The 23,682-nt window shown below is 42.7% G+C and overlaps 1 protein-coding gene across 2 annotated transcripts in view; it reads right to left on the bottom strand.

Annotated features, from left to right (window-relative positions):
* Positions 1–11,035: 11,035 nt before the first annotated feature.
* The window catches only part of LOC147124060 (organic cation/carnitine transporter 2-like), a 222,377-nt gene continuing 209,730 nt past the window's right edge, over positions 11,036–23,682 (bottom strand). The window contains exon 11 of one of the 2 annotated variants that reach the window (XM_085980305.1): positions 11,036–12,369. The gene's annotated coding sequence lies outside the window, so the exon portion shown is untranslated. Of the gene's footprint in view, positions 12,370–13,923; positions 16,055–23,682 lie in introns of those variants that run through there. The other variant, XM_085980315.1, reaches the window with a different exon arrangement.

The following is a 23,682-nucleotide window of genomic DNA, read 5'->3' as shown; positions in this document are numbered from 1 at the left end:
TTTCAGTTGATCAAAATCCTTTTCTACTTTTTTTCCTCTCAGATATTCTCTCCTCGTCCCCTGAAGGTGTTGATTCTTGTTGGATACAATTCCATGTCTGCCGCCAGTATGGCAATTCGTTCCCCCGTCCTTTTTCCAACCAACATCTCCCAGAACCACAGCATCTACCATCAAGAAGGATAAGAGCAGCAATGTCATGAGATTGATGTACAGGGTGATGTTTGTGTGGTCAGTAATTACCTGTACACTAGGAGTGAGTCTTTGGTTTAGTGATAGCATTCCCATCTCAGAGGCAGAAGGTGCAGAGCCTGATCCCTGCTCCAGACAGTCCCAGTAAGTGGCGCTCAGAGCTCCAGCTCTGAATTCTGGGTTGACATCTAGCGGGATACTTACATTTTGTGGCTATGGCTCCCTTCATAGTATGGGTTGTAGGAACCCATAAAACCCTCCCACCATATAGGACCAATCACCCAATCAGCCAGAATAAAGATGGTTACGACCATGGAAGGAAATAAATGCTGGCCTTGCCAGTGACGCCCACGTCCCAGGAACAAATTAAAAAATGGGTATTGACTGGACTAATAATCCAGAGGGCAAATCCTACCTTGTAGTTCGAGAATTTGAATTCAGTTTTAAAAATCTGGAAATAAAAAGCTGGTATCAGTAAACGTGACTGTGAAGCTGTTGGATTGTCATTTAACACCTAACTGCTTCACTAATGTCCTTTAGGGAATGAAACCGGCCGTCTTACCTGGTCTGGCCTATATGTGACTCCAGTCCCACAATGTCGTGGTTGACTCTGAACTGCCCTTTGAAATGGCCTAGCAAGTCATTTACTTGTATAAAACTTCTCAGGGCAACTAAGGATGAGCAGTAAATGCTGGCCACCCCTTATAAGACTACTGGCGCAGATGGAGCATATCCGGGGGTAGGGACTCTGCACTTCCCTGGTACATATGAAAAATAGCATATATCTGGAAACTAAATGAAGAGGAGCGGGAGGAGGCTCGTGTGGAGCATTAGCGCTGGTATAGAGCAGTTGGGCTGAATGGCCAGTTTCTGTGCTGTAAATTCTATGTAATTCTCAGAATGTGGGCGTTGCTGACGAGGTCAGTATTTATTGCCCATCCCTAGTTGCCCTGAGAAATTTGCTGCCTGCCAATTGGCCATTTCCCTTGCTCCCCTGCTTCTTATGTACTGGGTAAGAAAGGAGTCCTGAACACACTGTAAATGCTCCATTCCCTTTTCCCCTCTCCCTACTTCTTCTTGCCAGTTTATTTGGGGGGAGTTGAAACCCCCCATGATTATTATGTTATGTCTTTTAATTATTTCATAGATTTGACTACATATTTTACCTCAGCTTCCCTTCCACTATTAGGTGGTCTGTAGAACAACCCTGTTAGCATGATTTTAACCAGGCTGGAATCCATGCTCCCCTGAGGCACCTATACGTCCTATATGGAAATACGCTCAGCAGGTGAGCAGGAATCACTTCCAATTAATCAAAAATTTAAGATAAATTTTAAAAATAGCCAAACTACTTCAGTTACAGAGACAGACTGACATAAGTTGGCGTGACCCGGCAGTAAATGCAAATCCTGCTTTGCCACGCTCTCGACAGTGCAGGAATCTCAGACCTACCATTTTTACAATGCTGTATATAGGATGAGAAATATTCCGTATGACTGGTGCATGTGTTATGTGATCACCCACATTTCCACCGGAATTTTTCACAGGCAGAACAAGGGGCAGGGACCAATGCTTTATTCTGCACGGCCTGTTTCTTTTAATGCATGGTCCCTTAAAGTGGAGCTCAGGGCTCCAGCTCTGAATTCTGGGTTGACATTTAGCGGGATACTTGCATAAGAACATAAGAAATAGGAGCAGGAATAGGCCACTTGGCCCCTCCAGCCTGCTCCGCCATTCAATAAGATCATGGCTGACCTTGGGCTCAAAGCCACTTCCCTGCCTGCTCCCCATAACCCTTCACTCCCTTATCTTGCAAAAATCTGTCTATCTCCACCTTAAATGTATTTAATGACCCAGCCTCCGCGACTCTCTGGGGCAGAGAATTCCACAGATTTACGACCCTCTGAGAGAAGAAATTCCTCTTCATCTTAGTTCTAAAAGGGCGACCCTTTATTCTGAAACTATGCCCCCGAGTTCTAGATTTCACCACGAGGGGAAACATCATCTCTGCATCTACCTTGTCGAGACCCCTCAGTATCTTATATGTTTCAATAAGACCACCTCTCATTCTTCTATATTCCAATGAGTATAAGCCCAAACTGCTCAACCGTTCTTCATAAGTCAACCCCCTCATCTCAGGAATCAACCGAGTGAATCATCTCTGAACTGCCTCCAATGCAAGTATGTCCTTCCTTAAATAAGGATACCAAAAGTGTACACAGTACTCAAGGTGTAGTCTCACCAATACCCTGTACAGTTGTAGAAATATAGAAGATAGGAGCAGGAGTAGGCCATTCGGCCCCTCGAGCTTGTTCCGCCATTTAATGTCTTCCTGTTTTTGCCACCGAAGTGGATAACCTCGCATTTATCCACATTATACTGCATTTGCCATACATCTGCCCAATCACCCAACCTGTCCAAATCATACTGGACTTCCCTGCTTTTATACTCCAACCCCCTTGCAATAAAGGCCAAAATTCCATTTGCCTTTTTGATTACTTGCTGTACCTGCATGCTAACTTTTTGTGTTTCATGCACAAGGACCACCAGGTCCCTCGGAACTGTAGCATTTGGTAATCTCTCTCCATTTAAATAATAATTTGCTTTTTTATTTTTCCTGCCAAAGTGGATAACCTCACACTTTCCCACATTATACTCCATCTGCCAAATGTTTGCCCACTCACTTAGCCTGTCTTATATCCCTTTGCAGATTATTTGAGTCCTCTGCACAACTTGCTTTCCCACCCATCTTTGTATCATCAGCAAACTTGGCTACATTACACCCGGTTCCTTCATCAAAGTCATTAATGTAGATTGTAAATAGTTGAGGCCCCAGCACCAATCCCTGTGGCACCCCACTAGTTACCTTTTGCCAATCGGAAAATGACCCATTTATTCCGACTCTCTGCTTTCTGTTAGTTAGCCAATTCTCTATCCATGCTAATATATTACCCCCAACTCCGTGAGCTCTTTTCTTATGCAGTAACCTTTTATGTGGCATCTTATCGAATGCCTTCTGGAAATCCAAATAAACCACATCCACTGGCTTATCTTTATCCACCCTGCTCGTTACATCCTCGAAGAACTCTAGCAAATTTGTTAAACATGGTTTCCCTTTCATAAAACCATGCTGACTCTGCTTGACTGCATTATGATTTTCCAAATACCCTGCTACTGCTTCCTTAATGAAGGACTCCAGCATTTCCTCAATGACAGATGTTAAGCTAACTGGTCTATAGTTTCCTGCTTTCTGTCTCCCTCCTTTCTTAAATAGGGGTGTTACATTTGCGGTTTTCCAACCTGCTGGGACCTCTCCAGAGTCCAGGGAATTTTGATATATTGCAACCAATGCATCCACTATCTCTGCAGCCACTTCTTTTAAGACCCTGGGATGCAGACCATCTGGTCCAGGGGACTTATCATCTTTTAGTCCCATTATTTTACCAAGTACTTTTTCCTTAGTGATAGTGATTGTCTTTAGTTCCCCCCTCCCTGTGGCCCCTGGATTGTCCATTACTGGGATGTTGTTAGTGTCTTCTACCGTGAAGACAGATACAAAATATTTGTTCAGAGTCTCTTCCATTTCCCCGTTCCTCATTATTAATTCCCAGTCTCATCCTCTAAGGGACCAACGTTTACTTTAGCTACTCTCTTCCTTTTTATATACCTGTAGAAGCTCTTACTTTCTGTTGCTATGGGTGGCTATGGGTGGCCCTTCATAGTATGGTTTGTAGGAGCCCATACAACCCTCCCACCCTATACGACTAACCACCCTATCAGCTAGTATAAAGATGGTTACAACCATGGAAGGAGCGATCATGTTACAGCCTGTCAGACTGTTAATCAGCTTGTGAGTCTTTCACTATGTCACACTATTCCCTAAGGGAAGATTGTGAAGATACAAAAAAACAACAACCTATGTAGAGCCCTGATGGCCAAATAAGTGTCCCCACATAAATCTGACTTCTTCATCCAGGTTGTGCAGTGTAATCCAGGCTAACTATTTCAGTGCAGTATTGAGGCAGTGCAACATTGTCACGGTGCAATTTTTCAGATGAGACATTAACCGATGTGTCTTTGCAGCATCTACATCAGGCTCTGTGAAGACATTTCCCTTGATACATTGCCCAGTAGGTGTGACATGGCCTGCAGATATAGTTTGTAGCACATTGGTATGTGCGGCCAATCAGGTATGCTCCAGAAGCAAAAAATAACAAAAAGATTGATTAAGAAAGGGAAGATAGATTATGAAAGTAAATTAGCAAAAAATATAAAAACAGATAGTAAGAGTTTTTATAGTTATATAAAAAGAAAAAGGGTGGCTAAAGTAAATGTTGGTCCCTTAGAGGATGAGACCGGGAAATTAATGGTGGGAAATATGGAGATGGCAAAAACACTGAATGAATATTTTACATCAGTCTTTACAGTAGAAGACACTAAGAATATCCCAACACTGGACAAACAGAGGGCTAAAGGGGGGGAGGAGCTAAACACGGTCAAAATCACTAAGGAAGTGGTACTCGGTAAAATAATGGGACTCAAGGCGGATAAATCACCTGGACCTAATGGCTTACATCCTAGGGTCTTAAGGGAAGTGGCGGTAGGGATTGTGGATGCATTGGTAATAATTTTCCAAAACTCCCTGGACTCGGCAAAGGTCCCGGCAGACTGGAAAACTGCTAATGTAACACCCTTATTTAAAACGGGCAGTAGACAGAAGGCTGGAAACTATAGACCGGTTAGCCTAACATCTGTGGTAGGTAAAATTTTGGAGTCCATTATTAAGGAGACAGTAACAGGACATTTGGATAATCATAATTTAATAGGACAAAGTCAGCATGGTTTTATGAAGGGGAAGTCATGTTTGACAAATTTGCTGGAGTTCTTTGAGGAAGTAACGTATAGGGTGGATAAAGGGGAACCAGTGGACGTAGTGTATTTAGACTTCCAAAAGGCATTTGACAAGGTGCCACACAAAAGATTATTGCTTAAGATAAAAAATCACGGGATTGGGGGTAATATTCTGGCATGGATAGAGGATTGGCTATCTAACAGAAGGCAGAGAGTTGGGATAAATGGTTCATTCTCAGACTGGCAATCAGTAACTAGTGGTGTTCCGCAGGGGTCAGTGCTGGGTCCCCAACTCTTTACAATCTATATTAACGATTTGGAGGAGGGGACCGAGTGTAATATATCAAAGTTTGCAGATGATACTAAGATGGGAGGGAAAGTAGTGAGTGAGGAGGACATAAAAAACCTGCAAGGGGACATCGACAGGCTAAGTAAGTGGGCAGAGATTTGGCAGATGGAATACAATACTGGAAAGTGTGAGGTTATGCACTTTGGCAGGAAAAATCATAGAGCAAGTTATTATCTTAATGGCAAGAAACTGGAAAGTACTGAAGTACAAAGGGTTCTGGGGGTCCTGGTGCACGAAACTCAAAAGGTTAGTATGCAGGTGCAGCAAGTGATTAAGAAGGCCAATGGAATGTTGGCTTTCATTGCTAGGGGGATAGAATATAAAAATAGGGAGGTATTGCTTCAGTTGTACAAGGTATTGGTGAGACCGCACCTGGAATACTGCGTACAGTTTTGGTGTCCATACTTAAGAAAGGACATACTTGCTCTCGAGTCAGTACAAAGAAGGTTCACTCGGTTAATCCCGGGGATGAGGGGATGGACATATGAGGAGAGGTTGAGTAGATTGGGACTCTACTCATTGGAGTTCAGAAGAATGAGAGGTGATCTTATTGAAACATATAAGATTGTGAAGGGGTTGGATCGGGTGGATGCGGGGAAGATGTTCCCGATGATGGGTGAAACTAGAACTAGGGGGCATAGTCTTAGAATAAGGGGCTGCTCTTTCAAAACTGAGATGAGGAGGAACTACTTCACTCAGAGGGTGGTAGGTCCATGGAATATGCTGCCCCAAAAAGCTGAAGAAGCTACATCATTACATAAATTTAAAACAGAAATAGACAGTTTCCTAGAAGTAAAGGGAATTAAGGGTTACGGGGAGTGGGCAGGAATTTGGACATGAGTCTAGGTTCGGATCGGTCATGGCCCTGTGGGTAGCGGAGCGGGCCCAGAGGCCGTGTAGCCTGATCCTGCTCCTATTTCATGTGTCTTATTCTGTTAGATTCAGGAGATGGTTCTGTGATAGTGGATTGGCGGTTAGGATCAGATTAGCCATGATCTTATTGAATGGCGGAGCAGGCTCGAGGGGCCGATTGGCCTACTGCTGCTCCTATTTCTTATGTTCTTATGTTCTTATAAGCATGTGGTAACAGTAATTCAAAGGGTAACAGGCAGTCACCAAGCCCATCCAGCACTAACACCTGGAGTTGGAGCACATGGATTGATCACAGAGGATTGGCACAGAGGGGCAATGTCCTGGTAAACATTTGATAAAATACCACCTTCCCTTCTGGCATTCCTTCTTTCCTGCAGCACCATTGAAAATATGGCATACTGTCATTGGGATTTTTCTAAGGAAGCATGTAGAAGTAGTTAGTCAGACACGTCTTAGTGATGCCATCAAGTATGCGGTCTCAAGCTCCTTTGGGACTAGGAGCCTCTTCATGCATTATCATCTGTCAAAGCAAGATTTCTGCACCGCTTTCTGCAGATGTGATTATGTGGATACCATTGTTTTGGCACAAAGCACCTCTGGTGCAGCCTGACTTGCCTAGCACCCCTTCATTGTTCCTCCTCTTCTGCAAATGCCTCAGAAGGTGTGGTGAGGGGGGGGTGGCGGGGGGTGGATTTCCACTCATTGGTCCCAATAGTTGTGCTGAAGGAAAAAATAAATTTACAACAATTAGCACAAAGGCTCCATGGAACCTAATTACCAGCAGTGAAAAAACAAAACTCAAAACACAGCAAAACGGTTAAGAAATAGCTCCAATACATTTAACATAATGTTATTTTCATCCCCTCTGTTGTATTTTGGTTGCCATCCTTGATTTTTGAGACACCCAAAACAGAACTGGAGAGGATATGTAGGAACAGAAAGAAAATAAGATTCTGGGCTTACTAGAAACTCCTACTTGGTTTGTGTGATCCTAGTGCCCTCTCATTTCACATCGATGTAGTTTAGCAACTGTGCTCACCATAAAGTTCCACGTTACCACATTCCTGACACATGGATTTGACAAATATGTACACAACAGTTGTGAGACATAAACAACATGTAAGGAGAAACGCATGAAACACAGAATATCTGAAAGTCAGATATGGTTAAGGAACCACAGATGAGAGAAGTACTATATACTCAAACTATGAAGATTGATGTTGCATACCGGAAATACCTTTGTGTTTTTGTTTAAAATACGAATACATCTTAAAGTTAAAAAAATTGACCTCCGAATTGTCACGTCACTTAATTATCTTTGCACAACACTAAAGTTAATTTTACATGTTCAAAGATACATATCATTACAGTCCTAAACCCTGGAGGCACATTTGTGCTCCGTGCTATGAAATAATCTTTGTCACTATTATGACTCACAACTGGCAATTCTTAATAATTTTTTGAAATAAAATAGTAAAATAAATATAACAGTAATTTTTAAAAATGAAAACATAAAAATTTAGGAACAGCAAAAGGTCATTTCGCTCAACCAATCAAATCCGTTCTTGATAGATCTTAACCGTACTTACCTGCTTTCTCACTACATTACCAAGAATTGCCTCGAGAACTTATTTAGACTGATTACTTTGATGGTTTTCCTCAATACCTTTATTCCATAAATCTATTACTCTTTGTATAAAGACATTCTTCTTGGCTGTACTTCTTGTGTCGCCCAGTATGAGAATCCTTCACCACAGTTGACCTGGAGCAGCTCTGTTAATTACTTTTATACTCTTATACATTACATTTATTCACATTGAACTGCATCTGCTAGTTGTTGTTCCATGTCTTAAGTATCTAAATCCTTTTTAATCCAATTGTCCTTTTCCTCATTATTGACCTGCGGGGTAATTTTTTGACTTCATCCTTACAGGACCGTGGCCCTTGGGCAGCGCATTTCAGAAAATAGGATGTGGACTGTGCATGATTTTCCAACCAGTATTGGCAGAGCATGACTGAGAAGGCCAGTTGGCAGGCTGCAGGCAAAAATGGGCAAGACTGGAAAGTGGTGCACAGAAATAATTTTATACGTGCATCAAAACTTATACAGTAACTTATTATTGTGACATGTTTAAAACACCCATGTGCATATCCTTGTGCAACTAATAATCTTCCTTTTCCTATAACTCCTGCAATGTGCAAACCTCGTGGCTTCAGCAGACGTAGAGGCAAGTCGCCTTCGATCTAGTTCCTTTTCTCTCCAGTTTTGAAGAAGGGTCAAACCCGAAACGTCAACTCAAATTTCTCTCCACGGATGTTGCCTGACTTGCTGAGTTTTTCCAGCATTTTCTGTTGTTATTTCGGATTTCCAACATCTGCAGTATTTTGCTATCGTACTAGAGGCAAGTCGCTCACTTCCCCGCTCTGACTGCTCAGACATGTTTGGCTGATGTCCTCTGGGTTTTGGAGCTCGTGAGGGCCCCGCCAAAGACTGCTCCACCTGCACCTGCATCAGCCATCTGGACAGGAGGCAGCATGTGGGGCACTGACTGGGGGGTGGAGGGGGGGCAACGGGTGAGAAGTGGGAATGCTTTGAGCAGAGTCCCCACTTTTAGGTCCCCTTTCACCATCTTCCCTCACATGGCCCACCCGCACTTCCCTGCTACCAATAAGCAGGAGAGCATTTTGCTGCGCATCAGTGGGGCGATGAATGACCAAGGATAGGTTTTGATCCATCCTAGTTAAGGTGGCATTCAGCGTGTGCAATCTATTGGTGAGGGCAAGCTTGCACTCATTTGACTGCTGCTTCTGATGCTCCGTGCAGGTGGCCACCCTTTCCATGGATGAACACATCATAGCTAAGTGACATCATGCCAGTCACACTTGAGATGGATTCCTCCATTCACTCTGCAAGCATGCACATCGCGGCTGGAAATCCTGCCAGAGCCTCATGCATTTTTTGCTGCTTCTCCAGAATCATCCTCTTTGTCGACGGCCCCCTGAAGTTCAGCATCTGCGTTCAACTGAGCAGAGCTTGGAGCGTCCTGCGCCCTCCAGCGAGGACTCTCCACTGCTGTCCCTGTTCTTGCTCACATGTGATCTGTGAGACACCAGGTTCCAACACAACTATCTGTCTTGATGGCCCCATTGATGTGTGTGTATATGAGCTGTTGCATGATGTGCATGCATCCTGTGACGGTGCACCCTCAGGGCATCAGTGAGCAGGTTATTGGTGAGTAAGTGCCACTTGATAGTACTGTCAATGACACCTACATCACTTTGCTGATGATTGAGAGTACACTGATGGGGCGGTAATTGGCCGGGTTGGGTTTGTCCTGCTTTTTGTGGACAGGACATACCTGGGCAGTTTTCCACATTGTCAGTGTTGTATCTGTACTGGAACAGCTTGTCTAGAGGTGCGGCTAGTTCTGGAGCACAAGTCTTCAGCACGATAGCTGGGATGTTGCCGGGGCCCATAGCCTTTGCTGTATCCAGTGCGCACAGCCATTTCATGATATCACGTGGAGTGAATCGAATTGGCTGAAGACTGGCTTCTGTGATGGTGGCGACCTTAGTAGTAGGCCGATATGGATCATCCACTCGGCACTTCTGGCTGAAGATGGTTGCAAACACTTCAGCCTTGTCTTTTGCACTCACGTGCTGGGCTCCACCATCATTGAGGATGGGGATATTCATGGAGCCTCCTTCTCCCATTAGTTGTTTAATGGTCCACCACCATTCACGACTGGATGTGGCAGGGCTGCAGAGCTTTGATCTGATCTGTTGATTGTGGGATCGCTTAGCCCTGTCTATAGCATGCTGCTTCCACTTTTTAGCATGCATGTAGTACTGTGTTGGAGCTTCCCCAGGTTGGCACCTCATTTTTAGGTACACCTGGTGCTGCTCCTGGCATGCTCTTCTACACTCCTCATTGAACCAGGGTTGGTTGCCTGGCTTGATGTTAATGGTAGAATGAGGGATATGCCGGGCCATGAGATTACAGATTGTGGTGGAATACAATTCTGCTGCTGCTGATGGCCCACAGCGCCTCATGGATGCCCAGTTTTGAGCTTCTAGACCTGTTCTGAATCTATCCCATTTAGGACGGTGGTAGTGCCACACAACACGATGGAGGGTGTCCTCAGTGTGAAGACGGGACTTTGTCTCCACAATGACTGTGCGGTGGTCACTGCTACCAATGCTGTCATGGACAGATGCATCTGCGACAGGTAGATTGGTGTGGACGATGTTAAGTAGGTTTTTCCCTCGTGTTGGTTCTCTCGTCATCTGTCGCAGGCCCACACTGGCAGTTATGTCCTTCAGGACTCGGCCAGCTCGGTCAGTAGTGGTGCTACCGAGCCACTCTTGGTGATGGACATTGAAGTCCCCCACCCAGAGTACACCCCCCCATTAACATGGGCTGGATTGAAACCCAGGTCTCAGGTGTGGTGAACAAGCTCACAGCAACATCCAGTATTCGTGCAGCTGCTTGGTTTATATATAAGGCACATGCCGGTGAACATTTCTTACACTATAATGTTAAGAATGGTATACTTTGAATTCAGCACTAATTCAGTCTTTAAAATCTCCACTTATTTCTCTTAACAAAACAAAATACGTTGGAAAGCAATATCCTGCAGAGAATATTACTTTGAAGATCATATTGTTGATGAGAAAGATCTGTTTTAGTCACAACTGAAGTGAACATTGCAAAATAGGCAAAATTCTCTTTCCATAAATGCCAATAGTTTCCAACAAAAACTGGAGGTTGCATTATTTTGGAACTTTCCAAGGTGAAATTTAATAGTTGTACATTGCATACATGAATATTAAAGTATGATACTCAAATGTTCAGCCACTCACTTGTTTGAATACTTTAACATTTCAACCTATTATTCATTTTCTAAAAAGACTGGCTTGTGTCTAATTTGCCCTATCCTCACTTAAAGTGGACAATTCATACAAAGATATGTATGAGGTTACAAGCCTCAAATCTACTGCTCTTTGTACAAATTACAAGCTCTTGAATAAGGATGAGCTATAAGACAGTGATTACAACAGCAACAATAGGTAAAAAATAAATCTTCAAGCATTTTGAAAGATCTATTAGTTAGAAGTTCAATAGATACAGAATGCAAATGTATGCTTTGCGTGCATTATATATTTTTGAAAAATCAGGTTATTTCCAATATTTTGATTATATACAGCAATAAATCACATAAGCCTAGAAAATACTGTTGACAATATTAGCAATAATATGACATTCCTTTGTATGTTACTTTAGCAAAGGCATTAACCTATCTATAATATATTGCGATCATACCCTTCCTATCTAGAAAACCTTATTGTTTGTCACGTTGTTGTTACACTTTTGTGTCATCTTTTCCATTCTAAATTCATATGTCATATTTATGGTGGAAACTGCCCATGTAAATTTGTCCTGTTGTAATTACACCCTCCCACCAGTGGTGGCACTTTAGCAGCTCACTTTTGTATCTCCCAGCTCCTCAATTTCGAAAAACTCAGATACTTCAACCAACTCCACTTCGCTGCTTCCCAAATTGCCATAATTGTTGCTATTTATCCATAACTAATAATATACAAGCAAAGTATTATATAAAAATAAGAATAGAATGTGTGACTTTAAAATAGGGATTGCATTACATCTGCACATCCTGGTCCAGTTAACCCCTGCCCGCTAACCCTGCTTCACCTGAAGACTGCACTTGATCTTGACTCCCCAATGCTATTGGAGATCGACGTGTTTAAAATAAATAGGCTAATGCTTGCATTAAAAGCAGGTAGAGGAATGGTCTACCCGTGCATTATTTGTTCATCTGCTAGCATCACCAAAACTAATTTCTATGCATGGAAATCATGTGAAACTGTAAAATTCAAGTAGTAATTGATTTTCGGTTGAATAATTCTGATAGTTTTGTTTGTATTTAAGACTTTTTGATTGAATTTTATAAAGGTAATAAGTCTTTGGCAATGTTAGCATTTCAAGGCGACTTGGAAGACTTCCACTTTGATTTTCAAGTATTGTTCCTTTTCTTCTTTTCATATTTGACAACCTCAGTAATGATGCTGCTCATGCCTGTTAATACCTGCAACAAGAAAAGTGTAAACACAACCAATGAAATTAACATGATTTACTAAGCTCATAGCTTGCTAGCAAGGGCTCAATGAAAAGTGCTTTAGTACCAAATAGAATTATGTTTCAACTTTGCATGATTTTCTTTACTGAAATCATTCCACTATCAACAAAAGTCACAGTATCTGTTAAACCACTGAAGATAATATTTTTCTAGGCGTATGTATATTCGCTCTTTAGGCTTCCATTAAAGGGACAGCACAAATATCTACATCTTGTTATGATGAAGAAAACTGCTGTTAGAAACTAAGATAAAAAGGTAGGCAAAGCAAGCACTCTTGAAAGTAGGTTTATTTTGATGTTGGATTCAACAGCCTTTCTGATAGTGAAAGAACATTCACTGACATACCATCCAAAGCTCTCAGCTCAGGATACCGTGCACAATATCAATCATCAAGTACACAAAGCAACATTATTGTGAATGCAGATTAAGCATGAGTACGTCCATTAATAATCTTTGAGATACTGAAATGTTATGGGTTGCATTCCATTTCACAATACTCAATAAAGTTTTAATGCTATAGCAAAATACTGCAGATGCTGGAAATCCGAAATAACAACAGAAAATGCTGGAAAAACTCAGCAGGCCAGGCAACATCCGTGGAGAGAGAAATAGAGTCAACGTTTCAGGTTGAAACCCTTTGTCAAGACTGAAAAAGCTCAGGAAATGAAACAGATTAAAAGGCCAGTTTGTGTATTGATTTCTTTGTGGGTTCAATGACGAGACATTTATGAAAGAGAATGTCTTTTAATCTAAAGTCTGTTCAACTCTTTATACAGCATTTACAGGAGACACCATGCTAGTGATGCATCTAGAACGAAACTGAAACTAAACTAAACCGCCTTGCTTGTCTCGGTCACATGCCCTCTGCTGGTCAGGCACAAGCAATCAATACATGCAAACATGCTGATAAGGCATCATAATCAAACAGGCAAATAACATCACTATTTGCTGATATCATTACATCTCCCTTTCTTAAAACAAAAGTATTTTACTTTTAACTAACAACATGTTTTCTTTGTATTAATCTGCATTTTAATGGTAACACTTAATGAACTTACATTATCATTATCATGATCAAGGTTTTTTAACCTTGCTTTGTGTGTTCACATGAAATATGTAACTACACTAGAACTTGAAGAAAGAATAAGATAACATTACTTCCTTCTATAACAATAGTCCTTAAATTTGCTCAATGAGTCTCTCAGGAGGCTTCACGTGTCTTGAGGATTTTCTGATTGATTGTCCTTGAATCTGAGTTGTTGCCTCAGATGATGGTTTCTCAGCTGTGTGATCAGGTTGTTCAACAGTATCAGTCTCTTGACCTGCTGTGGCTGGTCCCATGAGAAGATCTCGACGATTTCTTCTCAGAACAGCACCCTCATCTGTCTGAATGGTGTATGATCTTGGTTGAACTTCACTCAGGACAGTTCCCTTCTGAGTCCATGTGTTTGTTTTGTCTTTGAACCTTACTTGGTCACCAGTGTGGAGTTCAGGTAGGTTTTGTGTTCCTCTGTCATAGTAATACTTTTGCTTTTCTTTCTGTTGTTCTTTGAACTTCCTCACTTTCTCCCCCTCTTTTGTTTTCAGGAGGTTCTCCGGGATGGGTAGGTTTGACCTTAGCCGACGTCCCATCAGGAGTTGGGCTGGTGACTTACCACACTCGAGCGGCGTTGTGCGGTATACAAGCATGCTCTGGTAGAAGTCAGTTCCACTGTCTTTTGCCTTGTACATCAGTCTTTTCACTGTGTTTGCGGGCTCTCCTGGGCCAACAGCTCTGGACAACGTGTCTGCTGTATACATCAGCTTACCCGGTGTGTACGCAACATTCAGTTCATCATAGACTGTCTCTCCTTCGCTTTCCACAACGAGGACTCTCTTTACCAGGTTCAGTCTCTCACAGGCTTTTAAACCTAGTATGGCTTGCACATCCTTTGGCACCACGATTAATGCTAGCGTGTGCCCTCTGTCCTTGTGTGTTACTTTGACAATGCATCTTCCTTTCACTGGTATATTAGTACCTGTGTATCCTGTCACTTTCACTTTTATTCCATGTATCTTTGGTCTGGGTCTAATTTTCTTAAAATCAGTCTCTGATATCACATTAACTTGTGCTCCAGTATCCAATTTAAATGGAATGTGTATGTCATTCACTTTTAGTGTCAACATCCAGTCTCTTTCTTCTTTTTTGTTTTCAGACACAACATCTACATTGAACTCCTCTATCTCGCTTTCATCTACTGTATGGACCTTGCTTTGTTGCGCTTGGTTCTTACAGCAACGGGCATAATGGTTGTTTTTGTTGCAACTATTGCATTTTTTACCATATGCTGGACGCTCTTTTGGTGGATGCTGTGTACCGCATCGACTACATGTCTTTCGATTGTCCCTTTCATTTTTGTTCGCTGGCCACGCCTCTTTTTTCACATGGGCGCTCTTTTTGTTAAACGGTTTGTGTCCGTTCTTTCTCACTGCATCCACGTTGCAGCTACTGTCACTGAACAGCTCCTTTGCCTGCAACTTCACAGTCTTTGTAGCCCTACACAGTGCTATGGCTTTTCCCAGGTCTAGATCTTGCTCTCTTAGCAGTCTTTCCCTTAGACCATTATTCGGAATACCACACACCAGTCTGTCTTTTATCAGCGAGTCTGTCAGTCCCGCAAATTCACACGATTTGCTTCTGTTTCTCAGTTCAGTCACATACTGATCAATAGTCTCACCCGTTTTCTGAACACGTGAAAAATCTGTGCCTCTCAAACGTCACTTTACATTTAGGTATGCAGTAGGCCTCAAACTGTTCCATTATTTTATCTAGCTTCATTTTGTCTCCATTAGCAGCGAATGTGAAGTTATTATACACCTCCAGTGCTTCATCACCCACGACATGTAAGAACAGTGACGATTTCCTTTTATTACTTTTCTCGTCAGCTCCGATTGCTGATAAATACAACCCCACACGTTGTTTGAACCTACTCCAATTTTCAGCCACATTACCTGTCAACTGAAGCGTCGCCGGTGGGAGTAAACCTTCCATTTTTTCACTTCGTTAGCTATTCGCTAATGGTAAGTAACGATGTTCTCTTTTGGCTTGCTAATCTGTGGAGAGCTGATTTAACTTCAGATTTTTCCTCTTCATCTCTTTCAATCACTTCTGACACCATGTATTGATTTCTTTGTGGGTTCAATGACGAGACATTTATGAAAGAGAATGTCTTTTAGTCTAAAGTCTGTTCAACTCTTTATACAGCATTTACAGGAGACACCATGCTAGTGATGCATCTAGAACGAAACTGAAACTAAACTAAACTGCCTTGCTTGTCTCGGTCACATGCCCTCTGCTGGTCAAGCACAAGCAATCAATACATGCAAACATGCTGATAAGGCATCATAATCAAACAGGCAAATAACATCACTATTTGCTGATATCATTACAGTTTGGGGGCGGGGAGAGAAGTGAAGAGACATTAAGAGGTATTCAAACAAACTGGCCTTTTAATCTGTTTCATTTCCTGTGCTTTTTCAGTCTTGACAAAGGGTTTCGACCTGAAATGTTGACTCTATTTCTCTTTCCACGGATGTTGCCTGGCCTGCTGAGTTTTTCCAAAGTTTTAATGCTGCCTCTTTGGGGGTGAAATTTCTGTTTTAATGAAAAATGAGAAATGCTGCTTTTTCTCCATAATTATCAAACTGCAATTGGCAAAAAATAGAGTGAGATGTAGCACGATGGATTGTCAATGTAAGAGATATACTTTTGTGTCATAATATACATTATAGTGACCATGACGCTTCCTGCTTGTTACCGGCAAAGGTGGCAGATCCTGACTAATCAGGAGTCTGCTAGATCATTTATCATGATATCCCACAGATGAAATTTAGATATATTTGGAATGAGATTAAAAACCCCTCAGAGGCCAGGTTTTTATGCATGTGCTCTCGCCAGCTCGCCATATCCCCTTTCCCTCTCCCCCCCCCACCCCCATTCATTTTAATGGATGGGAAAATCGCGGTCTAGCAAGCACAGAAGCAGAAAATCTGGGCCAGAATCTTTACCAGTGTGTTGAGTAACAAGCCTTTGTTCAGGAATGCTGTAAACTACTCCTATCTGAAAGTATATGAGAGGTAATAGATTGAAAACGACAGATGATGTAAATCAGATAAGGACAAGGCAAATAAGACAAGGCATTCTACAGGGTTTCTGCAGAAGCACAGTGGTAGTTCAACCAGAGGTGTGTTGGCACATCTCACATTGCAGCCATGGGGAGGGGACCTCCTGGTACTTTTTGAGATCTATTCAGCTAAATCATTATCGTGAACTTCCACTGCTGATTGGGCCAAATGTTGAGAGCACGGAGGCCGGGTGAGTGACTCAGGATATCCAAGGCAGCATAAAACAGGAACTGCTGGGCCTTAAAGAGCCACCTGCACGTCTTGTGTTGTTACAGTCGACTGTTTTGCCATTGTTTTTTATTTGGATTTCTGAAGATGTAGGAAGATTCTGCAAGACCCCAGAATGAGGGGGGATTCCCACATTTTCTGACAGAGCCTGGGAGGCAACACACAGGGAATGAGGCAAAGGCAGATGCAATCTTTGGGTTTGAGGAGCAAACTCTTCAGAAGGCAACTGTCCAGGTTGTGTGTGGTAAGGTGATGGATTCATTATGTTGGGGAACTGCAGGTCAGTGCCCTGGTGCAGTGTCCTCTCTGCAGAAGCAGTCACAGAGATACTACCACCTCACGAAGCTCTCAGGAACACCCAATAGCCAAACACCTCACTTTTTTCTTCCACCAGAGTAGCATCTAGAAAGAGCACTAGAAGTGGTGGTGTATGCTCTCAATACATAGTCACAAAATGCAAGAGACACTGGGGGGAATTTTCAATTGGCAGAGTGTAGTGCCCATCCATTGTAAAACCCTCCCGATTTTCATCCCATTGAAAATTGGGTGGTTCTATAAAGAGCAGGTGATCTTCTCCACCAGGTTACTACCCAGGCTGTGAGGTTGAAAAATCCCTCCATTGACTCCACAAACAACACTTTTCCATCAACAAATATTTGCTTCGGGACTTTGTGCAGAGAATTTATTTGTCTTGGACACAAGCTACTTTATTTTACAGACAGCAAGTGAACATACAGGGACAGAAATTGGTATGCATTGCGCCCGTTTTCTGGGTGTAAAATGGGCACAAAGCGTAATGAGATAGCAGTGGGACAACTGGTACCCAATCTGCACAGGCGTTGGTCCCACTGCTAAATTCGCGCAGCCCTTTTTCTAGGCATCCCAAATGAACGATTAAAACAGACAGTACCTCCCTTAAATATGTAAATTTGGAGCCTAGCGCCAGTTAAAGGCCTCCATCCAGAAATGAATCGGCAATGAACAGGGCAAGAGTTGGGCCTGCCCCGCTCACGATTCTACAGCAGCCCTGTGATCGCCACCGAAAGTTACGTTGAAAACAAATTTTCTCTCAATAAAAATTTTCTCTTGAAAAAGTATTCCTTTGGATCCTCAGGAGTTGCGATTGCCCGCTTCCACCCCCGTACTTCGCTCCAATCCTCTCTCCCGGGACTTACCCGAGGGCTGCTGCCGGCGGGGCAGATGGTCCGACATTGACCACTTCGCTCGGCCGAGCGGCCTGTGGGGAGGAGGGGCGATCAGTACTGGCAGCTTGCGCCGTCGATGTGGACAAGGCCCGAGGACCAATTTCCATCGATCCCCGGGCCTCTTGGAGTGGGCGCGCGTTAATCAAGCAGCGTCGAGTCTGGGCCCAGATCAAAATCTGCCGCATAGAGTGACAGTTTACACACATGAACTTTATTTAAAATTAAAATTCCTGCTTGCGAATTAGAAAAACAGAATAAACCACGTTCCAATATCTCGCATTTGTGGGCTAATTTAGCTCCTTCTGTTTCTCACTGGCCCGGATTTTAAAAGGACCAAGTTTTTCCTTGCAAGGATGCAAAAAGTAATAGCCAAAAAAGTAACAGAAAAAAAATCTATCGAGAGATTAGCAGTAAAATGGCACAAGAAAAAAAATGTAAATAAAAATATTGATTCAAAGAGGTAGATTTTTGTCTTCAACGCTGGGCTATAAGTTCAGAGCAGATTGCCCATCTGTTATAGAATCCATCTGATTTACATTTCATGCAAATCTCAGGGCTCAAAACTTTGGCATGTTCTCCAATGGGCAGGTGATCTGCTCAACCAATGCCTCTGCCTCTTTAAAAGCTCCTTCATGAATGCAGCTTCTCTTTATACCTACTCAAGACAGGTAGGCTGTGGGTACAGGGTGATCATTATGCATATGGTGGTAAATTATGTTCGCTTTGAGTAACGTTGATTATCCTCTTACTTAATTATTAAAAGGAGGCTCTCACAAAAAAGGTGCGAGAGTAATCTATATGACCACTAAGTCTGGATGGAAAACTGCAGTGTGTACCATCTACAAGATGCATTGCAGCAATTTGCCAAGGCTTCTTCGACAGCACCTCCCAAACCCGCGACTTCTACCACCTAGAAGGACAAGGGCAGCAGGCGGATGGGAACACCATCACCTCCAAGTTCCCCTCCCCAAGTCACACACTGTCCTGACTTGGAAATATATCGTCGTTCCTTCATCGTCATTGGGTCAAAATCCTGGAACTCCCTATCTAACAGTACCTTCACCACACGGACTGCAATGGTTCAAGAAGGCAACTCACCGCCTTGCCAGTGACGCCCACATCCTGTGAATTAATTTTTTTAAATTCCAGCTGGGACCAACTTGTACGTCCTATTTGACCCCGAGATGAGCTTCCGATCCCATATCTGCTGCATCTCCAATACCATCTACTTATACCTCCATATCAATGCCCGTCTCCATCCCTGCCTCAGCTCATCTGCTGCTGAAACCCTCATCCATGCCTTTGTTACCTCTAGACTCGACTATTCCAATGCTCTCCTGGCAAGCCTCACATCTTGCATCCTCTATAAACTTGAGCTAATCCAAAACTCTGCTGCCCATATCCTAACTCGCACCAAGTCCCGTTCACCCATCACCCCTGTGCTTGCTGACCTACATTGGTTCCTGGTCTGGCAACGCCTCAATTTTAAAATTCTTATCCTAGTTTTCAAATCCCTCCTTGACCTCACCCCTTCCTATCTCTGTAACTTTCTCCAGCCCTCCAACCCTCCGTTATATCAGTGTTCCTCTGAAAGTATGTATGTCTGTATATATTCCTTTGCGTGTTATGTATATATTCCTTTACTTATGTGTATGAATGTATTATTTAATTATGACTTTCAGAGAAAGTAACTTATTGGAAAATCATAATTAAAAACATACATTCATACACATTAGTAAAGGAATATAAAACATACATACATATACGTAAAGGAATATATGTGGACATACATACATAACTCATTCTCACATTCCATTCACACAGCCACAATTGCTCCTTCTACCTACCGTTCTGAAAACGCTTTTAAAAAAAAAATTTAAACTTTTAAACTTACTTAAAATTTCTTAAAATAACTTCCCTCCCTTTCCCAAACAAAAATATTGCATTTCAAAAGCTCCACGATAAAATATATCTTCCTCCGCAGCCAATGAACAACTTTACACTTGCTTTTTTCAAGTGTAACTTCTAAGGACTTAACCTCACGGATTTCATGAATGAAATCCACGAAGTTCACTGCGCAAGCGCTGCCTGTGCAGTCGCACGCGCTCGAGGTCTGGAAATGCCGGCGTTCCCCGCATGCGCTGTTCATGCTGAACGCCGGCATTTCCAACGGCCAGAAGCGTGAGTAAGCCGACCGTACTCACGCTTCTGGCCTGGAATTTCTGGCCCATTCTCTAATCTTTGATCTAAGCTTTTGTGCAAATGCTCCGCTGCCTGGTACATTTCCTGTTCATCCATTTAAACTTGTCACTGCGCAGACTTGCCAACTAATATCCCAAACCACATCCTTATGCTCGTGCGATAACAGTTTGCGATTCTTGTAGTGATCAAATTTATTGTCCTCAACTGGTACTGAAGGTGAAGAGAGCAATGGGCAGGCGCGTGCAGTTTCAGTTATGGGCAGTGCAGATGTTGCTGGAGGTGGGCGATGCAGCTGTTACAGATGACACAGATGTTGCCGAAGACATCTGACTGGTGACTAGCGAAAAGCTCCAGGTGGATCTGTGGTGGGAAAAAATGAAGTTAAGAGTGATCATTTTATCTTCAGAATCTTTACATCCGCACAATTATAATTGCATGTTACTCAATAATAATTAACAGTTTGCATTGAGTAAACTAATTTATCTCCACCAGATTCACGGCATTTGAGAAAGTAACATATATTGTAGAATATTGTTTAATATACGAAACATGATACATTTACTAATCTCTGGAGGTAATTCCTATAACAAAGTGACCAACCTTTTGCAGTTTTCATCAAAGAAGAGTTGTAGAACTTCCCCGACTGCTATTGTTAGCATTTTCGTTCTTCAACATCTCCATTAGACTCATTTGCTGAAGTTACTTTTTACATAGCTGCCCATTTAATATAATGAACTGTATTTGAATACCCTGCCAAGTTCTTTAGTTGCCTGGAACTTATTTCAGGTGCCTCCTTTCTAGACTTGATTCTATTTTATTGTCCTTCTGGTCAGCATTTAACCACTTGAGTTACTGCATTGTTTTGGGCATTTTCCACTCAATTATGCAATCATATTTCTGTTGGAGAATCTGTGTGTGACAAAAGTGGAGTATTTTTGTCCATAGTTTACAGGTTTTCTCTTTGTACTACATTTCTTAGCTTAAAAGAGGCTCTTTAAGAAAGATAGCACCCTCAAAATGGCTTCTGCAACTGCACGCTGGCAGAATGGTATTCTTTTCTTGTAACTCTGCATGAAGTGCATAAAAACAGTTAATTACTCACAGACAGACATCTGGCAAAATAAGTCACCCAGTACACCCCAGTGCTAGAAACAATTGATGTGCATTAGCAGGCTATTCATCAACAACATAATCTAACAAGGATGGCCCTAACATAGATAGCACTTGTCAGATGCCACAAGTAGCCATCAGCAAGCTTTTGCGTCTGTGTTACGAAGCTTGCTGTCCATTGTTCAAGTAAAATGCCTTTGTATTGGAGATTGATTTTTCCAGAGCAATATTGTATTCCAAAGGGTATTATGGCTATAGGAATAAGACACTGTAGATATACCAGTTTGTTATGAGTTTACCGTATGACTTGTTATGGTACTTAAATATGCTTATTGCTGCAATTTTATCATTTGGGTGCTTCCCTTCCACTTGAAACTGTCTGTATTTCTGGGTTCAGATCTGGGCCCAATGTTATCCTGCAGTAGAGATGATGCCACTGGATTCGGGGCCATCTACCTACTGTTCAGAAACAGCAGCAAGAAGACTTCCACCTCCAGATGGCTGTCCCGCTGGCCCTCTTAAAAGAATATGCACATCTTTTGGACCTTCCATGTGCTTGCTGTCTGTTCCTCCCAAATCCTCCGATCAGAGTGGCTGGGCACACGCAGTAAGGCCCCTAACTTTTGATGCCGCTCTATTTGGAACTTCTGCCAAGTGGTGACCTGGGGAAGTGCGGCAGCAGGCATGGTGACATCACTGCTCCCTTATTTGCATTTGATTCCAGGCTTGTTCGCCCTTCCCGATGGGAATCCGAGGACGTATGCATGCAGTCTAAGGGGACGCAGAGCCAGCATTATGGGTCGCCACCCCTTTTTCTTCTGCTTTGCAACCTTTTGACATCTTAATTTTTGGTCAATGCAAAAACTATGCTGCCACTGAAGAATGTTGTATCATCATAATGAATGGCTTGACAGAATACCAGGCTGGGTCTTTCACTAGACTGGTGAAAATTCCACAAAGAAATGCCCTTCCACCAGCAACCTTGACAGTAATGCCCTTCATGCTGACAATATATGTGTTAAGAGCCTGCAATGTTTACTTAGCGTTAGCCTTGGCTCAATGGTAGCATTCTTAGGGCTGACTTTAACTTTTTGCGGAAGTGGAAAATGGGGGTCAGCGGATTGACCATCTGTATGAATTCCTGCCCAATTTTCTTTCATTTCCCTTGTGTCTTTGAGTCAGACGGTTGTGGGTTCAAGCCCCAATCCGGAGACTTGAGCACATAACCTATGCTGACAATCCAGTGCAATACTGAGGGTGTGCTGCACTGTCAGAGGTGCCGTCTTTTGGATGACACGTTAAACCAAAGCCCTGCCTACCCTCTCAGGTGGAAGTAAAAGATCCCATGGAACTAGAAGAAGAGCGGGGTAAGTTCTCCAGTGCCCTAATCAACATTTATCCCTCAACCAACACAACTGAAACAGATGATGACAGCAACAACAACTTGTATTTATATAGCGCCTTTAACATAGTAAAACGTCCCAAGGCGCTTCACAGGAGTATTATAAGACAAGAAAATTTGGCACTGAGCCACACAATGAGAAATTAGGGCAGGTGACCAAAAGCTTGGTCAAAGAGGTAGATTTTAAGGAGCGTCTTGAAGGAGGAAAGAGAGGTAGTGAGGCGGAGAGGTTTAGGCAGGGAATTCCAGAGATTATGGCCTAAGCAACAGAAGGCTTGGTTGAGCGATTATAATCAGGGATGCTCAAGAGGGCAGAATTAGAGGAGCGCAGATATCTCGGGGGGTTGTGGGGATGGAGGAGATTACAGAGATAGGGAGGGGCGAGGCCATGGAGGGATTTGAAAACAAGGACAAGAATTTTGAAATCGAGACGTGATGATATGGCCATTTATCCAATGACTGTTTGTGGGACATTTCTATGTGCAAATTGGTTACAGTGTATTCCTCTATTACAACAGTGACTAATCTTCAAAAGTACTTGGTTGTCTGTGAAGCGCTCTGGGACATCCTGAGGTTGTGAATGGTGCTATGTAAATGCTATGTAGAGCGAGTGCATGCAATAGTCTCCACATGACAAAAGAAAATGGTGCAAGAAGAAAGTTATGGGTCCACAGACACTTTGAGGTTAATTTTGACTTGGTGCCGATTCGCTATCACCCGTTTTACACTATCGCACAAAGTCAAAATTACCCCCACTTAATAGAAGTGTCTGTTAAATGGCAAGCCTCCCAAACCCGTGACCTCTACCACCTAGAAGGACAAGGGCAGCAGGCGCATGGGAAGTTCCCCTCCACGTCACACACCATACTGACTTGGAAATATATCGCCGTTCCTTCATCGTTACAGGATTAAAATCCTGGAACTCCCTCCCTAACAGCACTGTGGAAGTAC

This window comes from Somniosus microcephalus, chromosome 1 (genome assembly GCF_052327205.1).
Source record: "Somniosus microcephalus isolate GS21.2 chromosome 1, FLI_Smic_1.0, whole genome shotgun sequence".
In the NCBI taxonomy this organism is placed as follows: domain Eukaryota; kingdom Metazoa; phylum Chordata; class Chondrichthyes; order Squaliformes; family Somniosidae; genus Somniosus; species Somniosus microcephalus.
This window is presented reverse-complemented; position numbering and strand designations above follow the sequence as displayed.